Below are 22,121 nucleotides of genomic sequence, written 5' to 3' on the forward strand. Positions count from 1 at the left end.
CCCCATGTCTCAGGTATTTTACAGAAGTGTGTATTTCATCAGCTCTTCCCAAGTCAAGGTAGGTCAGGATAAATCCCTGATTAACTCTTCCAGATTCTCGGGAAGTGGTCAGATGTGGTCCAGGTGTGCACATGTTCAATAAAGCCCTCATAGCATTACTAGAATATTTATGAAGAAAAAGATATAAAAAGCGAGTGAAGAAAAGATCGCACACATTCAGATGTCTGGAAAAAATAAGGACTACACTGGTAAGACACCTAATGACATCCACACACTTCCTGTGGTACAAGACACCATTCATTTGACATAGAACAAAGTGCTCTAGTCTCTAGAGACATGCGACACAGGCTGAAGCAAACCAAAGGAAGGACACAGAAGTCAGGTCTTGTTCTGGGAGGCGGGGCTGCTACTGAAGAGACTGAGAAGAACCGCCAACCTCGTTGCTTTTTCATTTTTTCACATTTACTTTATTATGAGTGCCTTCAGAGACCAGCTAACACAGGGCATGGAACCCTGTCCAAAATAAATTCGATAAAATAATATAGCATGCCACATAGTGTTCTTAAAAGGATAATGCATTTTAAGTAGGCTACACTCTAGTCTATGGGAAAACGTTGGCCATTTATATTAGGGTTGCTGTCTATTACCATATATGTATATGCATGTTTAAAACAATGTAATAATAGAATTACTTCTCCAGTATTTACATTTTTTTATATTTTAATTGTATGTATATGGATATCTGCTTGTGTGTTTGGTAACACATGGTGGTGGATGGTGGAAATCAAACCCCAAGTCCTCTGAAAGAGCAGCCAGGACTAATAACCACTGAGCCATCTCTCCAATTCCTGGTACTTACAGTCTGTCAATGTGTTTAAAACACACACACACACACACACAACCACAGCAACATCTTAACTTCTGTCCAGGTTGTTGGACAGGATCACCAGACTAGGTCTCCTGAGGTAGTGTGCCTCAAATAAATTCTAGGATGCAGCAGCATTGGAAATGCTAATAGTTCAGAAATGCTCAGAACCCTGTCCAATAAATACGTACCAACTTAAAAAGGAAGAAAATGGAGAGGAATAAACGCCAGTTCTTCCAGCAGTGGTTGCTCACTGGTGGGTTTGTCCTTGGCTTACTGCTAACTGTATACTTTGGTGTTTTACCCAGTGGCTCCCGCTGTTCTCATTGTTTGCAAAAGTTGAACAGTTATAGGAGTGAAGAGGAACCACTTCTGTATCCTCGCAGATAGGAGAGTCTGTTAGAGCTTGTTAGATTAACAGATTCTACAATGAAATGTCGTTAAGGCTTGGCGGAAGCAGCACTTATCTGAGCACTGAGTCTTATGGTCCTTTGGCCGTGAGCTGCTCTCAGAGGCCCGCAAGCTCTCCAGCTGCTATTCCTTAATGTACGCAGAGTCCCATCCAGGGGAGAACGGAACTGCATCTTAGCATGAACTTGGAGCTGAGACCAGATTCTCATCTCATTTACATTTAACATGGGCAGCATCCACCAGGCCTTAAGAGTGGGGTCATCAAAATGCTTCATTAAAATATGAACATCAAGTGCCTAAAGCCCCTTTGTCACACAGGGACATTGTGACCTCTGTGTATTTAGATAACGAGATGGTACCGTAAGGTGGGAAAAGGGACCCAGTCAAAGGCGCTCGGAATGTATCTTCCTCACTCACAGACAAGATAAATCCTCGGGGCCTTTCCAGTCAGATCTGTAACAGCAGACTTTAGGCCTTTTATTTTTTCCTTTCTACTACTTTTAAAAGGAGGGTTTCAAGCTTTCCTTAATGTATTTTATCATGGAATAGAATCCTACAGGGATCTAACAATGCAGGCCAACAAAGGGCAAGTAGATAATTGACTTACAAAAAAGCATGGTGATTTGAAAGGGAGGAGAAGAGCGTTGCCCAGTGTGCATTGGGATGTGTTCTGTAGAATGCTCTTCAGGAGGAGGATTTCATGGCCAACATGTATACAAACATGGTACATTATTCTTCTTGCAGCTGCACGAAGCATATTAAAAGACAGTCTGTAAGTTTGCTCAATCCACGTTTTCCCAAACTATCTCATCAAGAAACTTTATTCCTGGGGCTGGAGAGATGCCTCAGAGGTTAAGAGCACTGACTGCTCTTCCAGAGGTCCTGAGTTCCTGAGTTAGTTCAATTCCCAGCACCCACATGGTGGCTCACAACCATCTGTAATGGGATCTGATGCCCTCTTCTGAAGGCAGCTAGAGTGTATTCATATAGATAAAGTAATAAACCTTTTTTTTTAAAAGAAACTCTATTCCTGATTTTTCTCAACATCATCCAGTGCTTCTGATATACTTCAGAAATGACTAGACATTTTTGAAAAATATTTAAACATATCTGAAAAATCATTCTGATTCTCTGGTAATATGCACTTGTGTTTAGGAATTCTTGGGCCATTTTAAATTCTGGGTTCCCAGCCATAAGATTCTCAACAATAAAACCAGCCTGGAAACCTCTCTCTGAAACTAGGAAAGTAGAAAGAGGAGGCTCCGGTAAAGTAGGAGGAAGACAGCTATGGGTCATGAGCTGCTAAGAAATGTCCAGTGGGGTGTGTTGCCTACTGTAACCTACAGGATAAACCCTTCTGTCTAATTCCATAGTTGTTTCAGTAGTAATAGAAACAAAAAACAATCCTCTGCTTTGTTCTGATGCTTGTCAGGAGGAGACCCCAGTAAGCACTGTGATTTCTAAAAGCTTTAAAGTTACTATTGTACCACTCATTGCCGATTGAAAGAAGTACAGAAGTAGGGAAATTTGAGTTCACTGTCTCTACGGCTTCTATGCTGGGCACCTGATGGTCTTCCAGTCTTGCATCCCATGTAGACCATATTGTTAGGTGGGATTGGCACCCCCACCCTTGGCTCTAGGGCTGGGCACTGATTTCAACAATCCACCAGCAACCTCACCATTCTGCTATTCATATTGGTTTGAGTGGCCAGGATTTAAATGATTGGACTCTCAACCCTTTTCTTAGGGTTGAGGAAAGTTTTCTTATTCTCTAGGTAAGGCAGAAGCATACAAATCTGGTTGTACTCAGCTGCTGATAAAGGTGGGATGGATGGGATGAGGACGGGATGGAGACAATGAATGGGTTAAAGATGGGATCAAGGGGATGAAGATGGGACGATGGAGAAAGCAAGAGTCCTCCAAGGCACCCCCATGCCCCAGCTCTAAGTCTGCATTTCCTAAAGCTTGGAAATTCTTTTATTGTTTATCTCAATGCTGGCTGCTTTTTCTGTTACTTGCAAGAAAAAGCTTCTGGGGAAAATCTAGTTATGATTTTATGGGCATCCAATCAATTTACAGACACAACTACAAAGATGGAAATTGAGGATGGAGATACAGTAGTGTGTTCAGGAGCAGACAGGAGGTGTAGACTAAAGTGTGAACTGTTCCTTTACTCCAGAGTGGAATATAGGCCAAGAACACATTCTTAGTAAGAAACGGCTGTTTGGTTCCTTGCTGACTACAGTACGATTTTCTCTAGTCCTTCATCTCCCCTTTCCTATTTCTTTACTGGACATGAAGTAACTGGTATGCATGCAGAAACATAATGTGCTTTTTCCTTCTCTCTCTCTCTCTCTCTCTCTCTCTCTCTCTCTCTCTCTCTCTCTCTCTCTCCCTCTCTCCCTCCCTCACCCCTCTTCCCCCTCTCCCTCCATCCTCCATCCCCCCTCCCTCCCTCCCTTCCTTACTTTCTTTAAATAAATGACTGGTGTCTTTTTTTATTAGCACCAAATGAAGATGGTCCACAGAAAGCACTGGTTCTGAAAAATAGCTTCTGTCTGCATCACTGGCATATTCGTTCACACCTCATCTTTACATTCCAGGAAATTATTTTGTTTTAAGCAGCAACAACAGCAAAACCATCCAACAACATAAAATTCCTTGTACATCTTTCTCAACTGGAAGGTTTTAATTTATCATTGTAAAACCAAAGACAGACGAATTTATATAACTTTTAATACACTTTATATAGCTTTTACACACAAGGCAATCTGCCTCTAAGTAGGGGTTCAAGCCCAGACAGCTGGGGAAAGCCATGAATCCTAGATAGTGTCCCCTTCAAGTTAAGTATCTGTTGTTTAAATAAACTTCTGGTTTAAGATTTTAAAAAAGAGATGCAGTCTGTCCTGGGAGAGCAAGCATGGAACAGGATCGTTAGGGATCTGGTCACATTATGTCAGCACTTCAGAGAAAAATATGGACTGGAAGTAGGACCATGGTATAAAACAAGAGTTCTGGCAAGTACTAACTCAATTCCTCCTAAATTGGCAGCTCATAACCTGTGGGTAGCGACCCCACCACACGGGTTACCTCAGACCATGGGGAAAGCACAAATGTTTGAGTTACAATCCATAACAGTAGCAAAAGTACAATTATAAAGTAACAGTAAACCCCACATCAGATAGAGGCCTAATATCCAAGGTATACAAAGAACTCAAAAAGCTAGACACCAGAGAATCAAATAACCCTATTAAAAAATGGGGTACAGACTTAAACAAAAATTTCTCAATCGAGGATTATCGAATGGCTGAGAAACATCTAAGGAAGTGCTCAACATCCTTAGCCATCAGGGAAATGAAATCAAAACAACCCTGAGATTCCACCTCACACCAGTCAGATTGGCCAAGATCCAAAACTCAAATGACAACAGATGCTGGCAAGGATGTGGAGAAAAAGGAACACTTCTCCACTGCTGGTGGGGTTGTAAACTGATACAACCACTCTGGAAATCAGTCTGGCGGTTCCTCAGAAAAATGGACATAGTACTTACTACCTGAAGACCCAGTTATTCCACTTCTGGGCATTTACCCCAGAGACACTCCAACATACAACAAAGATACATGCACCACAATGTTCATTGCAGCTCTATTTATAATAGCCAGAAGCTGGAAAGAACTCAGATGTCCTTCAGTAGATGAATGGATACAAAAATTGTGGTACATTTACACAATGGAGTACTACTCAGCTATCAGAAACAATGACTTAACAAAATTCTTAAGAAAATGGATGCATCTAGAGAATATCATCCTGAGTGAGATAACCCAGTAACAAAAGAACAGACATAATATGCAGTCACTGATAATGGGATACTAACCCCAGAAAGCTCTGAACACTCCAAAAACAACTCACAGACTGTGTGAAGTTCAACAAAAAAAAAGAATATATTTTAATTAAAATAGAACTGGATTACATCCCCCTTTCCTCCCTACAGCCCCTCCTAGTCTCTCTCCTATCCCCTCAAATTAATAGCCTCTTTTCCTATATTATTGTTACATATATACATATGTGTATGTATATGTACCCACAAATATTTGATTACAACCTTAAAAATGTATTTGTATACTTTTATGCAAAAATGCTGAAAATTTGTACATTTATCTTTGTTTTTTAAAATAAAGTAAAAAGAAAAGAAAAGAAAAGAAAAAAAAAGAAATCAATTTGTCTACCCAGTAATACTACATCAGAGTATATCTTCATGTTAAAATAAAATAAAATAAAATAACAGTAAAAGTAACTTCATGGTTAGAAGGTTATGAACTTCAACGTGAAGAAAAAAGGCCTCAGCATTAGGAAAGTTGAGAAGCAGATTCCTAAAGGGTTCAAAACTTCCCAAGGCACGGTCACTAGCTGAGGACCAAATGTTCAAACACGTGAGCTTCTGCGGGACATTTTCCATTCAAAGCGTAAGGCTCTCAGAGATGGAACATCTAAAACCTGTAGAGACTCCTCAGCTGATCGTTCCTAAGATGGGGGATAGGCTTCTATGGGGAAAATATTCTAATATTCAGTAGTGGTAGAGTCAAGATGCCTCTGTAGATTGGCTTCCACAGTGCCCTTTGAAAAGCATGCCACGGTCCTCCCTCTTCAAGCCACGGGGCAAAAACAGTTGAGCCAAAGTTCCAGAATGATGAATTACTGTGCAAAAGAGGACACATGCGTACTTTACACGAGGAGAGCCACACGCATGCGTACTTAACACGAGGAGAGCCACACGCATGCGTACTTAACACGAGGAGAGCCACACGCATGCGTACTTAACACGAGGAGAGCCTCACTATTTATTTTCAAGCCAAGGTGATTCCCGTCAGCAACCTGTGCTGGAGTGGGCAGGCTAAAGGGCACAGTTAGCAACAGAGTAAAAGAGATGTTTTTACTCGGTGACTAACCCCTCTCGATTGTCTTAAGTACATCTGGCTTCTCGAGCGTGCTTTTATCTCAGACGATTATGAATGTTCCAAGTGGGCTCATTGCAGCCACCTCGCTAAAGGACTGTAAGGCACTTTAGAAATCCAATTTCAGGAGAGAAGATTGGTTTGAGAAACGGTGAACAAGGAGAAATCTTCCCTAGGAGGAGAGACTGTGTGTCAGAGTTTACCCTCATTATCTTATGGCAGGTAGAAAAGAACAAATTAAGACATTTAACTGCCTAAAATTTGAGGTCCAATTGCATTTAACACTGCAAATCTTGTTACTACGTTACTATGGGCTTACCTTACTCTTGGGTGGAGCTGCTATGTCTCAGTAAATAGCATTTCGGGAAGCTAAAGTCTGGATCTGGGATAAGTGGATAATCACTGGTCCACGTTGTGTTCTGGATATGAAAATGTCCTGTAAGACCCGAATTTTTTTTGTACTATTTTTTTAAGGCTCTGTGAGAAGAAGACCTTAAAATCACCTTCTTGCCTGGCTGTCACTCTATGCCAGCATCCTTTAAATTAATAGCAATTATATCGCTGTACAAGCTCTACAGTTTACTATATGAGACCTTCGGGCACTGGGATTAGCCTTTCGAATTGGCTCCCATAATGAAAGAACCATTAAGAGCTGAGTGGTGTTCCAAGAACTCTTCAAAAATAAAATAAAATAGAATAAAAAATCAAAGAGAGGGGGAAATGGCTCCTTTTCCTTTGGCCTGTCACCCACATTTTAATCAAATTTTGATAAGATGATGAATGTTGTTCTGTCCTTCCAGCCTATATGCTAAATTAACAAGACTGTCTCATTTCCTCCTCTGAAGGCACACTGAGATGGGTTTTTGATATTCCACATAGAGCAAGATCTCAAAGCAACATCTCAAAAATCTTTCTTGGTGCCTGGAGTCACCATCTTCCCCAAGCTGGTACTAGGCTGAGGCACAGAGCACCAGCTTTGCAGAAAGACTCTGAGCAACATTCAGTCAGCTAGCAAAAAAATGAGCCTCAATATTCCTAACACACCCACTAAAGCATTTTAGGCTTTCCAACAATGTTTGTTAAAGACTTATTTCTGTATCATTATGGGAGAGCATGTCTTTAATGTCGAATGCAGGCAGTTCATATCTGTCTACAAAGCCAGAGTGATAAATGAAGATGAATCAGGAGAAATGGATGATCTCAGCAAAGCCTGCCGCCCAATCATTCACTCACTTCCTAAGCTTCTCGTCTGGGAGCCTTGGAAGTAAGACTATAGCGGAAACTTTGTGTTATTCTGAATAGGTTTAAATTCATCAGCTTGAATATGTGACCCACTTGCTAGAAACCTGAGTGAGGAGAAAGGGAAGCGATTCCTGGTTTTCTATTCAGAGTTTGATTAATGGTCGTTTTGCTTTGTAAAATTCCAGGTACAGTAAACGAGCACAATTACAATACACACACACACACACACACACACACACACACACACACACATATATATATAATGTTTCATTTGTCTAGCACAGAAAAGCAGTAAACCATTTAGCAACTACTTACTTACTATTCAGGCCAGAGGAATTGAATGCACATTCCTCGTGACAGCCACAAGATTCCCCAGCTTCATGGGTGATCTCCAGATATCCTGAAAACCAAACCTAAACTTTGAATGAGTCTATGATTATGCCACTTGGAATGGCTAAGAGTCTCATCAAACTCCAAACTCTGTGTACCTACCTTGAAGCAATACCTTATCCTTGAAATATACCCTGTTGTGGAATATTAGTGACCATAAGACTAGTTGAATGGGGTCCCCTCCAAATCTGTAAGGCAACATCCTAATCCCCAGAGCCCAAGGTTTAAGTAGAAGAATGGACGCATGAGGTAAATGGTTCGTGGGAGTCACCTGTGAAGAGCAGATGCAATGCATGGTGACCTATTGACTGAGGGAGGAACTCTAGAGAGGAGCAGGTTTAAAGGAAAGAGAGATTTTAAGTTAGATTTTGGTTGGGTTGAACTTGGAATCCACAAGAGATATCCATTAGACGTGTAGACATATGTCACATACTTCGTATGTTTGAGGGAAGACGGGGCTAGGGATTCAGATTTATAAGTCCTTATTAGGTAGAACCAAAACAAGGTGACTGGCAAGCGGGAGGGGAGCCCAGCACAGGCGACTCAGGACCTCTGCAAAAATAACGAATTCTCCTGAACTGCCTCTGTCTGGCAACCTAGGCCTAGTCCCGGAAGCTTCCAGCCTCTGTACAATCTAATATAGGCCTAGAATGTTTTCAGCTCCTCAGACTCACTGCTAAATAAGCTCACCCTTTCTAGTTCTTTCTGCTCTCTAGCTGGTTGATTCAACTCAGCTGTTCTGGCTCAAACTTCTCTACAAGGTGACAGATTCAGTCTGGCTTCTCTTTCTGCCTCTCCTGAATTACTCTGCTTGGCCTCATACTAACTTTAGCAATAGGGTCTAATCTTCTGGCTCCTTCTCATTCTCTGGCTGGTTCTGTCTTCACCTGTGTCTAGCTTGTCTCTTTGCAACATGTTTATCACTTTTTTTCCCCCAGTAAATAACACAAGGTTGACAGTGTGATCAAATATCCTACAATAGACTTCAGTATTCAGAGACAAGGGGGGAAAGAGGGTGCTTTCAAAGACACTGAGAAAGTGGAGTCAAAGCAATATCAAGAGAGCAGAACCCTGAATCACGTGATCTGAGGAAGATTGGCAGCCAATCCTCCAGGGAAGCTGGGAACCAAGATAAACTGAGTGATGCTATAGTTTCAAAGCCCCAGTACCAGTGACTTTTACTAAAAGCCTGTTTCTCCCTTGCACTAAGGCTCTTCTAGGACGCACTAGTTTTGCCTCTGAACAGTGGTCCAAGAGACCAGACTTGTTCCATCTCTACCTCCTTAAGGCTAAGGTGCCAACAACCACAAAAGTGGTGTGGGAGAGAGCGTCAGAGCTTACCTGCTTTGCTTTAGCAGGAAGGCCACACTCATTATTTAACCCTCAAGGTTTCAGGGTTTGAAATGAGTACGGGGTTACCAACTATCAAAGCCCCTTTCTGCATCCAGGAAGAAGAAAATAGTAAACAAGCATACTAATAAATAATGAAACACGTATAATAATCAAAAAAGGTAAGACCAAAAAATGCTTTCTGTCTGGAGTTAACAAAATTTTCTCAATCTTAGGACTGGTGGGTCCTTTAAATAAATTCAGTAGTATCCTAAATATTATTCTGAAGTAAACCCTAATTTCTCTTCTAGCAGTAAGGACCTCTGGCTTTTAATAACCATGACATTCCGGTCTCCATGACAACCTGCCAAAAGCACAAGCACGTCCATAAGGTGTCTCCCTTCGCATACAAGCCTACTTGGATGAGCGTGTGGTCAGTCTGGCTGACTTTGCCTTTTCAGACAGTCTAAAGTATGAATCAATGGGGGCACTGGCTGTGTGCAGGCTCCAGTCTAAGCCAGGATCTTTAATTGTATTTTCTTCTCTCATGACAAGTAATTAGAAATGACTGTTTCCTACCAGTCTAAATTACAAGACGATTATTTCCTTTCTACATTCTTTAGCTGCTTGGCACTGCATGACTGTGGCATTATTTCTTAAGTATACTTATTACTGGGGAAAGTGGCCAATAAGGAGCAATTTTCCAGCTTCTGGCTCAATGTTGGTTATAAGGAATGGGCGGGGTAAGGGGAGGTTCTTCCATGGAGACCCCATGTACAGGTGTTTCAAAGGGTTATCCTGGAAATATGGGGAAATCGCTGCCCCAAACCTACTTTTTAAACTAGCTCTCCTCCCTCAGGAATTAGTTTAAAATATATATAAAATCAAATAAAGGCAAAAGAGTGATGAGCAAGACTCCTGGCCATCTCACAGGACAAGAAGAGCATCCAGCATCAATTCGGGAAGTACACGCATTCCTTTCATTAGAGAGGAAGAGTCCTAGTCTTCAGTAAATGGGAAGAGAAGAAGCCTTCGGGAAGGGCTGGTGTGTAAATATCACATAATCTTGTAAATACCATTTCCCCCCGTGACAGAAAAAAATCAGTATTGTATAAGAAAATTTACAGCCCTAAGCACACACGTGATCTCCCCTCCACTTCTGTGCACATATGCATGTGCACGTGCATGTGCAGGGGTGTGTTTGTGTGTGTGTGTGTATGTGATCTGTCTTCTGTTTGTCTGTCTTAAAATAGATAACACATATCAGGGCCACTTCTCGGAAGGATAATGCTTCATTGTTGCAATTAAGGATTCATATGACTAGTAAGACAATGTGTCCTGCTGTGTTCCCTTTATTTCAAACCGAGAAAGCTGAGCTAAAACTTTGAAACCCCAATAATTTTAATGAATACTCTATACCACGTTTCCAAAGATGGTGTGGGTCCTTGATCATGGAAGATGCTGGTACAAGAACCTGAGTTTGGAAAGATGGAGAGAGAGGGGGTTTCAAATGGTCAAAGTGGCCGACCTCACTGATCTCACAGGACAGGTTAACTGTCAGAAACAGCAACCAGAGAGGGAGGAGCTTACAAATGGCCATTGCTAGGGTTTGGGATGGTTTGTTCCTGGGGTTATGTATTGAAGACTCCATCCATGATGAGGTGGTACTGACACATGGTAAAACGTTCAAGAGGCAAAACTTAATGGTAGTTAGAAAGGCCATTGGCATAGACCTGAAAACATTAATGCTAACTCCCAGGGAGTCTAGCCCCTGCGAGACTAGATGAGTTCCAGAGCTAAGAGATGGCTCAGTCTTTAAGAACATTTACTGATCTTGCTCGATTCTAGCACCTAAGGGGGAAGCTCACACAACCTGTAACTCCAGTTCCAGAGAATCCAGTTTCTCTTCTGACTTCCTCTGGTAACTGGATACAGCTTGTGCATATAAACTCATGCAGACACTCACATACATGTAAGGAAATAAGTAACTCTTATTTAATGAGTCCTTACAGGGTAGCAATTACTCAATTGTTCCTTTCCTCAACCATCTCTCATCTCTATCACTCCACCGTCTCTTGCTCCCACCACCGTCCCACAGGATGCTTCCCTCTTCTCTCACAGGAGCCGAGAACATGCCTGTACCATGTTCCTAAACTCTCAGAACTGTGAGCTAAGTACACCTCTTTATAAAGCTACTCACCCTCAGATATGTTTGGTGTAGCTGCACAAACTGGTCCAAGATAGACATGTAGCAGCCACAAACCATCACTACAGATATATAAGTTGTGACTACCAAAGCCAATTTAAAAAGTGAAATTATTTTATAAAGAAATCAATACAGGAAATGGTATTTCTGAAGAAGAATAAGTCAACCAACATTGGTGGTGTAACAGAGATTTGTGAATGAATCAGCTGGGAGAGCAATACATTGAGGTAGGAGGGGTTGCATTCTTTCCCAGGATTCTCTGGTACATGAGTCTCTGTGTGGAAGTAAATAGTTCTGTCAGTCCCAGGGGAGTAAACCCAGGTATGGCTGTGTGGATTCTCTTTGCTGTTGCGTTTGCTTGACTTCCAACATGGTCTAAAGCGAGAGGAACACAAGGCGGCTGTTCATCTTCTGTAATTGCTCCTGGGCTCCATGGATGAGGTAATATTTACTGGAAAAAGGTAAAATCCATGTGAGCTTGCAAAATGTAAAAGATGTTCAGACAGACGAGCCACAGCACATATAAAAATGTGCATTGATTTCCTATTTCATGGCCACAGTATCTAAGAACAAGAACCTACTTTCATGGGGCTAGGAATACAGTTCTGTTGGTTAAGTGCTTGCCTGGAGTGTAAGAAGCCCTGGAAACCACCCCCCACCCCGAATAGCACTGCCTAAAACAGGCACGGATGTACATGTCTATAAGCCCAGAGCTCAGGAGGTAGACGCAGAAGTTTCAAGGTTATTCTCAGCTGTACAGGGAATTGGATGCCAGCCTGGTACATGTGACCCTGCTTCAAGTGAACCCTGGTGAAGATTTTTAGCTTGTCTTTTGTACTGTGGACAAGGTCTTGACTGTAGACTTGAGCCAACATTCTTTGTATCCACTCTCTCACTTTCTGATCACAGATGACCAAACTGATGTGTACCCCCTTTGATTAACAAAACGATAAAGTATCTAATGGGAACTACTTTTTAAAATTTAAGCCATATCCATATACTAAAGGATACCCATAAGTAGATTGAAACACACACACACACACACACACACACACACACACACACACAGATTTTTAAGTAGATGATAGGTGATAGGTAGGGAAGTAGACAGACAGACATTCAGTCAGACAGACAGACAGACAGAGAGAGTTCTGCTGTCTCCAGGTATGCACGTTCTTTGTAACTGTGTAGAACAGTTAAAGGAATACAACAAGTTCTGGCTGCTTTGTTTTGTGGTTTTTGTTTTGGTTTGATTCGATCTTAAGATGGGCTCTCCACATTCCAGAGCTCACTGTGTGGCCTCACCTCCTGAGTATGGGACGCAAGCCTGCTTCGCTACTCCCAGCATGCTTGCTGGTTTTGACGAGGGTTGGATAAAAGAGAAATAGATGAGCAAGCTGGCAGATGGCTCAGGGGTTAGGAGGGCTTGCTGTACAAGCCTGAGCCCCTGCGCTCAGTCCCAGCACCAGTGTAAACAGCTGGGTGTGACTCCAGTACTGCACAGAGCAAGGAAGGAGATTCACTGGGGCTTATTGCCTTCCAGTGTAGTCACAAACTAAGTTCCAGGTTTAGAGAAAGACCTACAGAGAGACACAGCATCATCTGACATACTCCTCTGGCCTCCACACTGGCACACCCATGCACACCACATAGATACATGCATACCACACACACACATGTATACCACACACACATGTATACCACATACACACATGTATACCACACACACACGTATACCACACACACACAGGCACACCCATGCATACCACATAGATACATGCATACCACACATACACACATGTTCACCACACACACACACACACACACACACACACACACACACATAAGAAATAAAAATTGTAAGAGATCGGACTTTTCCTTTATCTATTTAACATTGCTTTATTTTGTTTTCCTGAGTGACTACTACTTTGGTAAGTCTTCATTTTTAGAATAAAGAACTAAATGAATAAAGCCATAGTAGGGGAGATATTTCTAAAAGATACGCTGTGCTTGTAATGCAATGGCTTTAGCTCCTAGAAAATGATTTGAAAGTCAGTTCTTGGTAACTTACAACAACCTGCAAAGATTGCTAACCGACTAAATGTTGAGGGACTGCCATATACTGGGGAGAAAAACCTTCAGTTTTTAAATGAATGATTCAATAGGGAAAAATCATTGAATGTGAAGTCAGTTTCACCTTTATTGGTTTCGCTCTAAGCAAATCTCCCTGTAGGAAATCTGAAGAGATGTTCTGAGTCAATGAATAGCTTGGCTACTCTAATTATGATGTCTTATGCATTTATAAAGTATGATTTTTTTATTTTCCTTATGAAGAGTACCATTTCTGTGTACATTAAGTAAGATAATGGTGGTGGCGGTGGGGGTTGTATAGAGGTGGTGGTGGTGATTGTGGTATGGTGATGGTGGTGTGGTGGTGATGGTTTAGAAATGATGGTGGTCTGGTGGTGGTGGTACTGATGGTGATGGTGGTGATGGGGATGATGGTATAATAGTGGTTGATGGTCTGGTGGTAATAGTGATGTGGTCTGGTGGTGGTGGTGATGGTCATCTGATGGTGGTGGTGATGGTGGTCTAGTGGTGTAGTGGTAATGGGGATGGTGGTGGTGGTATAATGGTGGTCTGGTGGTGGTGGTGGTGGTATAATGGTGGTCTGGTGGTGGTGGTGGTGGTATAATGGTGGTCTGGTGGTGGTATAATGGTGGTCTGGTGGTGTTGGTGGTGGTGGTGATGGGGATGTGTTGTGGGAGTGGTTCTGTTTTGTGTAGGGGAGCAGAACCAATCAGGAAAGAAAAGGGAATTGCTGAGGTACCCATCTACCAATAGTTTGGGACAGATAGGAAGAACACGCTTGAAGAAGTTCTATGCATAGAGACAAGAGGTAAAACCAACCCAGTAGAGAGAACTGAGTAATAGCTTCTGGGGTGGGAAGGACTGTGGGGAGCAGAGCAGACCCCAGACACCCAGCCATCAGGAGGGAGGAGGTGGAAAGCCTGGATGGATGGCGGGTGTAAACAATTCCACAACTTTGTCAGGAGAGAGTTGTCTTACCTGATTGTGTCACACACACTTTTAAGTGACTGTGGAGAGGTTTGTTGTTGTTGTTGTTTTTAATCAGATATAATCTGCTTGTGTCATGGAACTCAGTAACTGGAGAAGTTGCTGCGAAGGACTCTTCAATTCCTTCCATTTCTGAAAGGACTTTTCAGGCCGAGAGGATAAGAGGGAAACTGACATGTCCTCCAATTAGTGAGAAAGGAAGGTGATGTCTAACCTCCTCAACCGTGCTAATGAGGGAAGGACAGAAAACTAAAGTCACTTTGAACAATGCTGGTTTGTATCAAGAATCTTCAAGCCAGGCGTGGTGGCACACGCCCTTAATCCCAGCTCATGAGAGGCAGAGACTGGTGATATCTTAGCTCAAGGCCAGCCTGGTCTACATAGGGAGTTCCAGGACCACCTTGTTCTGAAACACTTCCCCTCACCCCCCTCCAAAAGGGCTCTTTGAACCCTATCTGAGATTGGTTATTTACCTGGTCTTATGAACCAAGTAAACACAGCTTTTAGTGTGACTTAAAAGCCTACGGACCATAGGCCGTAAGACTTACCCGGATTGATTGATACTTAACAATATCGATGCCCATGTAGCAGATTGAGTGGCTTATTTTAAACCACCCTGCAGAGTGCAGAGCTCTGCTTGAGAACAATAAAATAATAACAACCATCATTTTTTTCTCCACCACCATCCCCCCCCCCTTTTCAGGCTTTGGCCAGGAGAAAATAACTACAAGAAACTACTAATTTACAAAATGTGCGGATGACCTAATTTATTCATAACCATACAAGTTTTAATTTATTAAGCAACAATTTAATATGAGCAGTGCCTAGTAATTCTAGTTTGCTGTGTGCTTTGTGGGAGAATAATGCATTACTTAATGGAGAGGATAAATTTATTATTGGGAAATTTTAATAATGAACAAAATTATGTTTGGGTATTTTCTTGGGAAGTAATTAGTTGCATAACTGTCCTTCCCTGAAGTGTGGCGGTATTTGGTGGCAATTGCTATTTGGTGCTGAATTCCCTACAAAACAACCATGTCTTGCTGCAGTGGTGTAGAAGAGGACTGAAGGTGTAAGAACCTTGGAAAGGAACTCATTAGGCCCCCGGGCTCTTGGCAGCTCTACTGACTACTTTCACCTGTACAACAGAGACCTAGAGACAGAATAGAAGTTTCTGGTAGAGGCTTTTGCTCCATAGCTCCAGATGAGAGGTGCCCCAGACAATGTTCCTCCTTTGACTTGCTAAACTGTCTGTGACTGGTTCACTCCACTGAAAAGACTCCTCTGCTCCGAGCAGGAGCTCGATGAGGTCACTGATGAATATCAAACATTAAATAAACTAGAATCTGTGACTAGTTGGGTATTACTTAGTAATTTTCCTTGGGCAGTAATGTGTATTATGAAAGGCTGCAACTAAGAACCCAGATCATGACAGCTTAAGCAAATAAGGAGTTCACTGGCATGTATAGCTGAGATGAAATCTGGATAGATCATGGAATTCTAAAAGTCCAAGAATACAGTAGAGAATCATGGTGGGAAACCAGCAATCTAACACTGCCAGAGTTCTCTCAACCCAACACTGGATGCTGGCATAAAACCTATGCTAACACAGGCTTTCTACATATAGCCAGGGCAGCCTGTTAGAGGCCAGCTGGTGCTTTCGTTAGCTTAGAAGCAACACTGAAAAGAGGTTCCTTCTATCACCTAGCACCTGTATCTCTATATAAAACATTCCTAAAATGCCTGAGACAGTTAACGTAGAAGAGAAGAGATTTGGAGATTCTAGTTCATGACCAGTTGGCCCCAGGGCTTTGGACTCACGGAAAGGGCCCATGTCATAGCAAGAACCCAAGGCAGAATAAAACCATTCAATCTTGTGGCCAAAAAGCAGAGGAGAGAGAGAAAAGGAGGCACTCCTGTAAAAGTTAGGTCAAGTTCTTCCTCCTAGCCTCATACTCCAAGAAGTAAGATTCAGACTCAAAATATATTCACAGATACCTTTGGCCATACGTCTAGACTCTACTTTGTATAGATGTAACTTAAAACATCCCGTGCATTCTAGCCTAAATCCTGCCACATGACTGCTTACTTGTGCTGGGGCACCATGTGTCTTTCTGCTCACATCTTTCCCACAAGTTTTTCTGCCTCTAACCCAGAATCCTTTCTTCCTCCGGGATGTCTCACCTCTATTTCCTGCCTAAGACATAGTTCAGAGGCTTTTTAATTGATAGGTGATTCACCCATCGATATACAAGGCAATCTCTCTACACACTCCTGTCATGATCTAAGGACCTCTCAAAAGATCTTACCTTTCAAGGTTTCTACTAACCACTCTCCAAGCCTTTAACACAGAAGCCTTTGGGGTCCATTCAAATTTCAAACTATAGTAATGTCAATTCCAGGAAGTGACCTGGACCAGGAGGTCATTCTTAAGTGATAGGTTCCTAAATGCAGGTGGCCAGGAAATAAGAATATCAAGAAGACAGAAAACCTGGGGTCAGGGAGCCTTTTACAAACTATATCTTAGGCCAAGCAAGTTTATTAAGAAACACAGCTTCTTATATACTACCTGAAGAAGGAAATGGCCCTGGGTCAGCCGAAAGCTTAATCAGGTAATGTTGGAAAGAGAACACAAGATACTTCAGGCACAGATGCCTTAGGACAGAGGATGATAACCCAGGGGAAGAGTTGGTTCCCCAAAATCACAACTTTCACTCCTTTGAGACACAGGCTCCAGCCTCAGACCAGACCTTGGCACTATCCACTCATGGACAAGAACACAGACTAACATTCCCTTTGTCCTTTTTTCAGGGCCTTTGAGAAAGGCTTGGCCTGGGATGGCTCCCAGCAAGGAAGATCACTATAACCCAGTTATGGCATCTCTGCCCCATGGACCAGTAACTGTTGAAGAACACTTGTGAGTCTAGGACCAGGAAGATACCATGTGTGCAAGCTTCCATGTGGTCCCACAGAGTAGAGTAACAGTTCTCACAAAGGAGCAAGAGATCATCAAAGACACAAGCACGCAAAGTCTGCAGACCACGCAAGCCAGAGGTCAAGGAGTGAGACCTTTAGTAATGAGTGCCCTTCCCCAATGCTCAGACTTAAACCACTTTGCAGAGCCTCACATGTATCTAAATTCAGATGGCAGAAACCATCTAAAATATCATTCTCTTTACTTTTTACCTGACTGATAAGACAGGCTGCCATGGTATTATGAATCAAAGTTTCTGATTGGCTGTCGATCAGCTCCAAAAATTTTCTAAAATGTACTTTTCCTTTTTTCTCTTCCCCCTCCTCATCTTCATCCTCCTTATTCTTCTTGTCTTCATCCTCATCCTCATTGTCCTCCTCCTCTTTCTCTCTTTCTGTCTATCTCTCTGTCTGTGTGTGTGTGTCTGTCTGTCTATCTGTGTCTCTCTCTGTTTCTCTGTCTCTGTCTCCCCAGCCCCTTCCCGACAATCACTGGCACCAAGCTGTGCTTGCTGAAGTGAGTGGACGTATCTGGTTACTGATGAGACTTGCCAAAGAGTTTAAAGTAACTCGAACAAGAAGAGACCTTCTTTGTTTTAGGAGAGAAAAGAAAGTTCACAGCATCTGATGTGGATCCAGGGAGAGCATCTGGAAGAGAAAGCTGAGAGCTCTCATCTTGAATAGCAAGCACAAAACAGAGATTGAGAGCTGGAGAGATGGCTCAGTGGTTAAGAGCACTGACTGCTCTTCCAGAAGTCCTGAGTTCAAATCCCAGGAACCATATGGTGGCTCACAACCATCTGTAATGGGATCTGATGCCCTCCTCTGGTGTGTCTGAGCTACAGTGTACTCATATACATTAAATAAATAAATAAATAAACAAACAAACAAATAAGTCTTTTTAAAAAGGATGAGTATAGGTCACATGCAAATAATACCCTATTTAATGTAAGAGACTTGAGCACTCTAAGATTTTAGCATCCTTGGAGTACTAGAATCAATTTTCCAGAGAGGAAGGGATGGCTATAGTTCATTCATAACCATCAGAGTTTGAGATTATTAAGCAAAAAACAAAAAACAAACAAAATAAAATAACCCAAAAGATCCTTTTTTCTCAATAGATCCCTCACATAATCCATTATTTGTCCATACAGATTCTGTCTCTTTTTGTCTATTTGTCCTAGTCAGGTTTTATTCATGACCAAGAAGCAAGTTGGGTAGGAAAGGGTTTATTCAGCTTATACTTCCATATTGCTGTTCATCACCAAAGAAAGTCAGGACTGGAACTCAAGTAGGTCAGGAAGCAGGAGCTGATGCAGAGGCCATGGAGGGATGTCACTTACTGGCTCGCTTCCCCTGGCTTGCTCAGCTTGCTTTCTTATAGAACCCAGGTCTACCAGCCCAGGGATGGCCACAATGGGCTGGGCCCTCCCCCCTTGATCACTAGTTGAGAAAATGCCCTACATCTGGATCTCATGGAGGCATTTCCCCAACTGAGGCTCCTTTCTCTGTGATAACTCCAGCCCGTGTCAGGTTGACACAGAACCAGCCAGTACACTAATCAACTCAGTTCTTTTAAAGCCCATTAAATTGTATTAGTTTTATTTTACCTTTATAGATTTTTCATATGCTGTTCCTCTTGATAAAATCCACTCCTCTCCACTTTATTCCCCTTCCTCCCTCCCCTCTCCTTCTCTCTCCCTCCCCCTTCTTCTATCCTTCCCTCCTTTGTTTATTTTTCTTTCTTCTTGAAACTGGCTAACACAGGTCTCAGATTTGCTATGTAGCCATCAAACTGTCAATAATCCTGCCTAAGCGTCAAGAGTGTTGGGATTTTACAGGGCCTTCCTCTTGCCTATTTTCAAAGGCACTGAGCTACAGGAAACCCATTGATTGGTGAGAAAGTTAAATAATGATATCGCCAGCAGACAGTATTTAAGGGTCAAAGAAAATGGGAAAGATCTGTTGTGACTAGGCAGTCATAGGTCAAATTCGACTTTTAGGTTTGGAAGGAAAGGAGTGGGTCTCTGAGGAGGACTAGCAGGTACTACATACAGAGTGTACGTCAGAAAGACTTGCGGAAGTGCCAGAGAAAAAGAGCTTCTCAGAGTGATATTTAGTTCTTTGGTCCTTATCAGCATCAACACCAGCCAAATGCAAGTAACCTGCCGAGACAGGTGGCAACAGAAATTATAAGTTCCAGATGTCCAGGAGCAGAGCAAATAGTCAGGGGACAAGTACTGTTTTGTCAGAACCAGCTGTTAAAATAGTAATGCCTCTGAACTCTGTGGTAAAGAAGCCAGCTCTGGCTGCCCCAGTTCCTCTACTGGCTCTCCCAAGATTCACCCATGTAGTAATAAAATGTATGTGCATCACAGGGGAAACTAACGGAGTTAGATTCTGACTGGCCAGTGGTTTTGGTTTCTTGATGTCATCCCTGGCCAGAGAACTAAAGTGTAGCTCCCTCCTGGATTGGTTATCAAATTCACTGCAGGACAGGAGGGGAAGTGAGATGGCCGCAGGTTACTGAACCTAATCTTTCTATTCCATCTGAAATGTTGTAGTTAAAGAATTCTAAAGTTGAGCTGGACTATCAGGGCACCTACCACATGTGGTTATGACCCCCGTGGATGACTTTTATTTTGACCAAAGAGAGGAACTCTAACAATATGTTAAAAATAATCAAAAGAAGACAACACGTAATCAGGTCAAGATTAACACAAAGTGCAGCCCACCAAAAAGCGTCCCCACAAGACTGGGTCCTCACAGCTACTGAGAAAGGTGAATGTGTGGGAAGGACCCTGGACTTTGTACCAGACCACCTGGGTCCTTGCCTGGAACAGTAGAAAGAATGTGTTAGTTATCACATGAGCAAGTAATTTCTACAGCTAAGAAATGGAGCAGGCAAATACAAAGTCATGCTGAGAGGTGGCTTAGCTGTTAGAAAGCACTTGCTGGTCTTCCAAAGGACTTGAGCTCAGCATCTGAACATTCATATAGTAGCTCACAAACATCCACAAACTCCATTCCCAGTAGATTTGATGCCTCTTCTGACCTCCTTGAGCACCAGCCATGTATACAGTATACATATGTACATACATGCAGTCAAAACGCTCATATGTAAAATAATTTTTTTTAAGAGAAGAGTTATAGAGTTAAGATTAAATGAATTACAGCAAGCTAGGTGCCTGGCACAAAGTAGGCTCTCAGTTAAAACTCATTCCATGATTTTGTTTTTATTCCCACTACTAGCTCAAAATTACGACTACCCACTACCACCTACTCCTGCCCAACTTCCCCTAGACCACAGTCATCACACACACACACACACACACACACACACACACACACACACACACACTGACATACACACACACACTCACAACATACACACACACACACACACACTCATTCACATTTATACCACAACTACGGGCTATAATATCCTTCTAGATTTTTTGTTTTGTCTTGTTTTTTTTTTTTTTTTTTTTTTTTTCTGAGACAGAGTTTCTCTGTGTAACTCTGTCTGTCCTGAAACTCCCTCTGTAGACCAGGCTGACCTGGAACTCAGAGATTCAGCTGCCCCTGTCTCCGGAGTGCAGGGACTGAAAGCATGAACCACCCTCCCCAACCCTACCCCCAGCAATGACATAACATCTTTAAGTCTCACTTACTCTTTAACCTGAAAAGCAAACACAATTTAACATTTCATGGAAGGAAGGTGAGGCTGTGGATATAAGGCAGGTTAACTTCTTATGAATAATGATACCAGGAAGGATTTCATACTTTCCACACATTTCTCCAGGACTTGTAAAACCGTGAGCACTAAAGATTTCTGGGCTAAGTCAAGGGCAGGTAACATTGGCTCTACCAATCATTGCACCCCAAGATTCTGCTTCTCACCAGAGCCAATACTCAGATGGCGTTTCATAAGAGGAATGGTTGATGCTATACATTTTAAAGCAAAGAAAGTTTAACAACACAATGCATTTGAGGGAGGGAGGCACGGGCTTATTTCACACCGAAGACTAATGCTTGAACAAAGGAACATGAACCAACTCATGTATTATGCTGAAGTTTACCCTTCTCTAGCAGGTAATTGCTTTAAATGGAGCCTTCTGTCTTAGTCACTGTCAGCTAATAGATGAAAATATATGTTTTTCTTCAAGTATATTTGAATTTCTAAAGGCTTGCCTTTCACACCAAGAACCATATTTAGGTTGCATTCCTACTTACTAAGAAGAAGTAATCAACGAATCAGATTTAAAGGAAAGAATTACCTTGGGGGAAAGAAGTAGAAAGCAATGCATAATTCATGCTTTGGCAAATGATTTTTTATTTCCAGATTTGTTTAAGCGTTGCTCAAATAAACACCTGGTCTAGAGGTGCAACCTGCCTTCTCTCCACAGATCTGACAGAAGGGTTTGGGTGTGTTCTGGGCTGTGTGATGGGACAGTCCCAGGAGGCAGTAAGGATGCTTCAGGAAAATGGGAAGGTGTGAGATAAGGTTCTTTAAACGAGACTTGGTTTGGGGGACAGTAAATTGTGGACAATATGTGACTATTACTCTATATGACCCTGGGAAGGAATTTAGACTTTCCCCCAAATGTGCAGAATATTTTAAATCGTTTTCAAAGTGTATTAATTGCAAAGATTAATGGGGTTCAGTGTGATA

The sequence above is a fragment of the Micromys minutus genome, assembly GCF_963924665.1.
Source record: "Micromys minutus genome assembly, chromosome: 1".
Lineage (NCBI taxonomy): Eukaryota > Metazoa > Chordata > Mammalia > Rodentia > Muridae > Micromys > Micromys minutus.